The following is a 6,868-nucleotide window of genomic DNA, read 5'->3' on the forward strand; positions in this document are numbered from 1 at the left end:
CTTTCAGAGCTTATATCAGATATTCATCACAATGTTACTGATGAGAAAAAAAAACCTATAAACCATCTAAATAGCCCATAATAAGGGACTGGTTAAGTACATTATAGTCTGTCCATTTAATATAGTGAAAATGTGTGCTTCAGCAGGCCGTGAACAAAAACAGTGAGAGATGAGGCTGTATAAATGTTAACAATGTCTGCCTGTCAAAAAATTATTACAACATTTAAAAGGCAAACTGGAAAAATATTTGTTACCTGTGACAAGAAGTCTTCCAAATGAGGAAGAAAAATTTAACAGAAAAATGAGCATAAGACTTGAATAGAGAATTTCTAAAAGAAATTGTCACTAAATGTCTGAAAAAAAAAATCAGCCTTATTCTAAAAGGTTAAAATGTGGTATCTTTTTGCATGGAAAAAATAATTAATGCTTAAAAGACACTAAACAAATGCCAGTAGCATTCCCTAGTCAGTAAGGTTTTACAGCAGTTCTCGGACGGCAGTTTGGCAAAGTTAATTTTTCACCAAATATTCATTCTGTGCCTCTTCTGTGCCAGGTACAGAGAAGGGCTCTCAATGTGGGTGAGGGTAGACATTCAGGACCAAGGAGCAGTCTGGAGTTTTCACAGAGCATGGGAGATTGTCTTAGTCTTTTTAGGCTGCTATAACAAAATACTATAGAGTGGCTTATAAACTACAAAAAATTGATTTTCCTCACTTCTGGAGGCTGGGAAGTCCAAGGTCAAGGCACCGCCAAATATGATGTCTGGCGAGGTCCCATTTCTTATGGATGTACAGCTTCTCATTGTCACCTTACATGGTAGAAGGGTGAGGAGCCTCTGTAAGGCCTCTTTTATAAGAGCATAATCCCATTTATTATGGTAGAGCCCTAATCACCTCCCATCTTCTAATACTATCACCTTGTGGGAGTCAGGATTTCAACATATAGATTTTGGGGTAACCCAAACATTCCCACCACAGCAGAGGCATTACCAACATTTAGCACCCAGTTGTTAAAGACATCAAACTTCCTGCATTGATTTTAGGTCATAAAAATTTCTTTGACCAGAGAAATGTAAGCAGATAGGAGATTGTGCCAGTTCTGGGTGAGGTGTTAAGAACCATTCTGTGTTCCCTCACTCTCCTATGCTCATGCCATTCACCAGGAGACCGCGTACTCAGGCAACCATATCTCCCTCCACCTGGGCCCTCAAGCAAGAAACACCAGTGAGAGAGCAGAGCAGACCTGAGCCCCAAGCCCAGCCGAGCACCAAGCCCACGAGTGAGATATCAGTGTTGGTTGTGACCAATGAGGTTTGGGGGTTATTTGTTAAGCATCATTATCATGCATAACCTTATAAACTGTACAAAGAATTGTTCCCCCAGATGCCATAAGCATGTCCAACCCTCTGTCTGAAAAATGCTGGATACAGAAAAGAAAGAGAACAGAGCTCTGGGATGAGCATGCACAGTCAACCAATCATCACAGCACAGATGACATGACGCATGTTGAAATAAGTGCCTTTAATAATGAGTTGAAAAGTGGGATGAAAAAGAGGAACAGGAGTAACAGTTTTGAGTGGGAAGTTAATGAAAGTTTCTCCAGGGATACAACATGTAAGACTTGAGATGAAAGAGGGTTAGACCCGGAGTGGGATAAAGGTTTCCAACAGAGAGGGGGCCATGAGTAGGGAGGAGCTTGCACCTGAGGGGTTGGAGCAGGAGCACTAGGTGCCAACTGGATGGTCTGGCCCCATCAGGACCTTGGGGACCACCAGGAAGGGATTGGATTTTTACCTAAGTGCAATGAGAGCCATCAAAGGGAATTTTGTTGGTTTGTTTAAATCAAAATTGTTTTGTAAACATATTAGTTTTACCACTAGTGTGATTTAGCCTTTGATCTATGGAAATGGAATTTGAGTTTCAAATGTCTCCAGTGGCAGGACTGCCCACAAAGAATCCCTATTACCATTCACGTTTTGGGGAGGGGGTTAATAGCACCAACTCAAGTACTATCCTTATACTGTCTAGAAATGAAAGGAAACAATTGACTCAGGAATTTCACTTCTAAATAGACTGCATTTACATAACAGTATCCTTGGAATTACAGTTCTATCAAGCTTTCATGTGAAAACTAAATCAGAGAAAATGAAAATTACTTTAGAAGAGAGACCAAAAACTACTGTTTTCTGGATTAATCAGAGACTTCCTGTTAATAAATAGCAATAAGAATACAACTTTCATTATCCTGAAATCAAATAAGATGAAAAGAATTATACTAAGATTCACACATATATTTGTGTGGATATATATATGGGAAAAACCTAAGTATGTTTCCCTACTCTCTACTCACAATCACAGAGTACTTCTGACACCAGATGTGTGGGGGGTTTTCTCCACATGCCAACCAAGCAACTCTGCAGCAAACACCAGCTAGGTGTCCTGTTATTCTGATCCTACTTACTTGGAGACAGCCAGGTAAAGTTGGGTTGAGAGCTCAGGATAGGTGAGGGCTCAGTCCTAGGAGACTGACCCCATTTCACATGCCAATTACAAACTCAGATTTTGACCTCAGCTTCTGGCCCACTAACTATAAACCAGGGTTCCCATGATTCCCTCTTTGGGTTGTGGCATTGGGCATTCTGGTGAGCTCTCCATGTGATCTACACATCAGGCATGAGACTTTATCCCTGAAACTTATGTCAAATTGTCCAGCTTAGCAGTTTTTGTTCTTGTTTGGAGAGTTGTAGCAAGATATTGAAGTAAACTAGAGGAATTTAAGATCCAATCCTAAATAAATAACAAAAACTTGAAAACAATGAACAGGGCTATGATCTAACAACAAGTGTACTATGGTTTTCTTCTGAAACCTAATTTTCCTCTCTATTGTCATCCCCACTTCTACTAAAAATAATCACAGTAACACCAATTTGTTTCTAAAATGTTTAGTCTCAAACTTGGTCTAGTTATTTGTATAAGTACAGCAAGAATAACCATATAGGCTCCTTTTAAATTTGCTTGATGATAATTTTGACAAGAAATCTTAGGCTGGACTTTTTTTTTTTTTTTTTTTTTTTAGACGAAGTCTCGCTCTGTACCCCAGGCTGGAGGGCAGTGGCGTGATCTCGGCTCACTGCAAGCTCCGCCTCCTGGGTTCATGCCATTCTCTTGCCTCAGCCTCCCGAGTAGCTGGGACTACAGGCGCCCGCCACCACGCCTGGCTAATTTTTTTTTTTTTTTGCATTTTTTGTAGAGACAAGGTTTCACCATGTTAGCCAGGATGGTCTCGATCTCCTGACCTCATGATCCGCCCGCCTCGGCCTCCCAAAGTGCTGGGATTACAGGCGTGAGCCACCGCGCCTGGCCTAGACTGGACTTTTTAAAACCTCTGGATGCTAGGAAGTCAAACCAATGCAGACATCAGACTTTGCCCTTAAAGCCAGACTCTCTATGCATGTTTTCAAATATGACATTCCAGTCAAAGCTTTGATAATATAATGTTTTCAGTTGTATCATGTTAAAGAGAACAGATTCTTGTTGAATTTATGCAAATAACCATATCATCATAAACAAAAATAAGGATACCCATGAATTATTTCCTGAGTTTTGGAGGGATCAGGTAGGGAACAAAAGCAAATGTTTCAATTTTTGTTTACAAAAGTATGCATTAGCAAATTGCTATAAGTTATAGTTAGCTTAAAACAAAAAAAGTTCCCTTGCTGGGTGCGGTGGCTCACGCCTGTAATCCCAGCACTTTGGGAGGCCAAGGCGGGTGGATGACGAGGTCAGGAGATCGAGACCATCCTGGCTAACACGGTGAAACCCCATCTCCACTAAAAGTACAAAAAATCAGCCAGGCGTGGTGGCGGGCACCTGTAGTCCCAGCTGCTTGGGAGGCTGAGGCAGGAGAATGGCGTGAACCCGGGAGGCGGAGCTTGCAGTGAGCCGAGATCACGCCACTGCACTCCAGCCTGGGCCACAGAGCGAGAATCCGTCTCAAAAAAAAAAAAAAAAAAAAAAGAAAGAAAGAAAAAAGTTCCCTTAAATCGGGATAATGAAACATTAAAAGAATCAGAAATACTCCCTTTTTAAAACGCCATTAAGCCCCATTATTCTTTCTTGTCAGTTCATTCAGTCTCATGTAATAAATTTTTGTTCTGTTTGATCTTGGTTAGCAGTTTCACAAACCCATCAGTCTCTTCATTAGAGTTCTAGAAATTCTTACCCAGTCCAATGGTATCAAAAAAAAAAAAAAAACCTTAAAGTTATCAGAAACCTGTACTTGCCAGGGTTCTTTCTATCCTTATTATGAACCTCCTTAAAGACATACAAATATAACTCGAAGAAGGTTAAATTCCATTTCTTATTTGACAAAGTTTCTCATGTAATTTAAGGCATCAAATAAGCTGTTTAATCTGTTTAATATCTCTCTTTTGCATTTCCAGGGGCCCTCTGGGCTGTCCAACAGCTGGTTCAAGGTCAAAAGGACTTAATTTTATAATTTGGTTATAGGAAGTTTGTCGAAAATAAACATTCAAAACACTTGATCAAAAGTAGGATCACAGGCCACTATGAAACAATACTTATTCCTTTAACCAGAGTTTTAATTAACAGAAGTTGCAAGGCTGGGGGAAGTGGCTCACACCTGTAATCCCAGCAATTTGGGAGGCCTAGGCAGGATGATCGCTCAAGTCTAGGAGTTTGAGATCAGTCTGGGCAACATGGCAAAACCCCGTGATATGGTTTGGCTGTGTCCTCACCCAAATCTCATCTTGAATTCCAATGTGTTTATGAGAGGGACACGGTGGGAGGTAATTGAATCATGGGGCAGGTCTTTCCTGTGCTGTTCTCATGCTAGCAAATAAGTCTCATGAGATCTGATGGTTTTAAAAAGGGGACTTTCCCTGCACAAGCTCTCTTCTCTTGTCTCCTGCCATGTGAGATGTGCCTTCCACCTTCAGCCATGATTGTGAGGACTTCCCAGCCACGTGGAATTGTAAGTCCAATAAACCTCTTTCTTTTGTAAATTGCCCAGTCTCGGGTATGTCTTTATTAGCAGCGTGGAAATGAACTAAAACGCCCTGTCTCTACGAAAAATACAACAACAACAACAAAAAATTAGCCAGGCACGGCGGCATGCTCCTGCAGACCCAGCTACTTGGAAGGCTGAGGTAGGAGGATGGCTTGAGCCCGGGAGGCAGAAGTTGCAGTGAGCGGAGATCATGCCACCACACTCCAGCCTGGTCAACAGGACCAGACCCTGTCTGGGGGAAAAAAAAAAATTGCATATTTGTAGGAAAAAACCCTTTAACTCAATTTTCTTAAGTAATCAGAGACCTAATAAAGACAGTATGAAGCATAGGAAATTATCTTGATAAAACATAAAATCTCTCTTTCTCCTGCTTACAGGTTCCCTCTTTCCTTGCTTCTTTTTAGTTCCTAAGTCCATATTTTGAAAGAACCTTTAAATAATATCAAAATTAGACAAAATTACTTTTTTCCCAAAGAGAAAAAAGCATACCTTTATGCCTTCCTTATAATTTTTCTCAACAAAAACACTCTCACTTTCCTGCTTAGCATATTGAATTTTTCCCTTTATTTCTAGTAGTTTTAATTATGTATACTAATTATACTTTTTAATTCTTAGCAGTTGCAAACCAATTCTGTAGACTAGTACCATTTCATAATTCCTAGAAATATGTGCTTCCTGAAGGTACAAATTTTCTTTTTTTCTTTTTCTTTTAGAGATGGGGTCTCTGTTACACAAGCTGGGCTCAAGTGATCCTCCTGCCTCAACCTCCTGAGTAGCTGGAACTACATGCATGTGCCATCTGTTGTATCTGGCTAAAGTACAATTTTTCAATGTGGAATAGAACACATTTACTAACAGACCTAAATGCATTGTGTCTTTTTGTACAATTCAAGAAGCCAAAAACAAACTTAAACTTATGTGCAGCAATTAATGTTTCAGCATTTTATCATACTTAGAAATGATTCAGACATTTCATGAGAATCTATTACTTAATTATAACGCAACTTTAAGTTACCTACAAAGATTTTTGAAACCATGAAAATTTTATTTATAAACTTTTATCCTGTCTATATTCACCTAGTCTACTCATTCTTAACAATAATTCTTGAAGTGCCCATTAAACAAGGCTAGCCATCATTTAAGTTATTTCTGTGTTAACCTTTTTTGTTTTGTTTTGTTTTGTTTTTTGAGACGGAGTCTCGCTCTGTCACCCAGGCTGGAGTGCAGTGGTGCTGTCTCCACTCACTGCAAGCTCTGCCTCCTAGGTTCACGCCATTCTCCTGCCTCAGCCTCTGGAGTAGCCGGGACTACAGGTGCCCGCCACCACGTCCGGCTAATTTTTTGTACTTTTAGTAGGGACAGGGTTTCACCGTGTTAGCCAGGATGGTCTCGATCTCCTGACTTCGTGTTCCGCCTGCCTCGGCCTCCCAAAGTGCTGGGATTACAGGCATGAGCCACCAGGCCCGGCCCGTGTTAACCATTTTTATAGCATGCAAATGCTAAGCATGAACTCTAAAGTTAAATGCATGGGTATTTTCCTGATAACAAGACACAGTTGTTTTTATTTAAACAACAATAGTAATAAACTAGTCCTATTTACCGAAGATTTACGCAGATCACATGAACTAAAAGGCATTAAAATATTTGATCTAACTGCTTAGGTTTTCTTCAAGCAAATTGGAGCTTTTTTTCATATATTTTAGTAGAGAAATATCACATACACGTAATACATATAGACATGTGGACACACAGAGAGAAGCAGATCTTACAGCTTTTAAAGATTCTTCTAGCCAGTCATGGTGGCTCATGCCTGTGTAAACCAGAGTATCTAAGACAAGTC

Source organism: Gorilla gorilla, chromosome 11 (genome assembly GCF_029281585.2).
Source record: "Gorilla gorilla gorilla isolate KB3781 chromosome 11, NHGRI_mGorGor1-v2.1_pri, whole genome shotgun sequence".
Taxonomy (NCBI): Eukaryota; Metazoa; Chordata; class Mammalia; order Primates; family Hominidae; genus Gorilla; species Gorilla gorilla.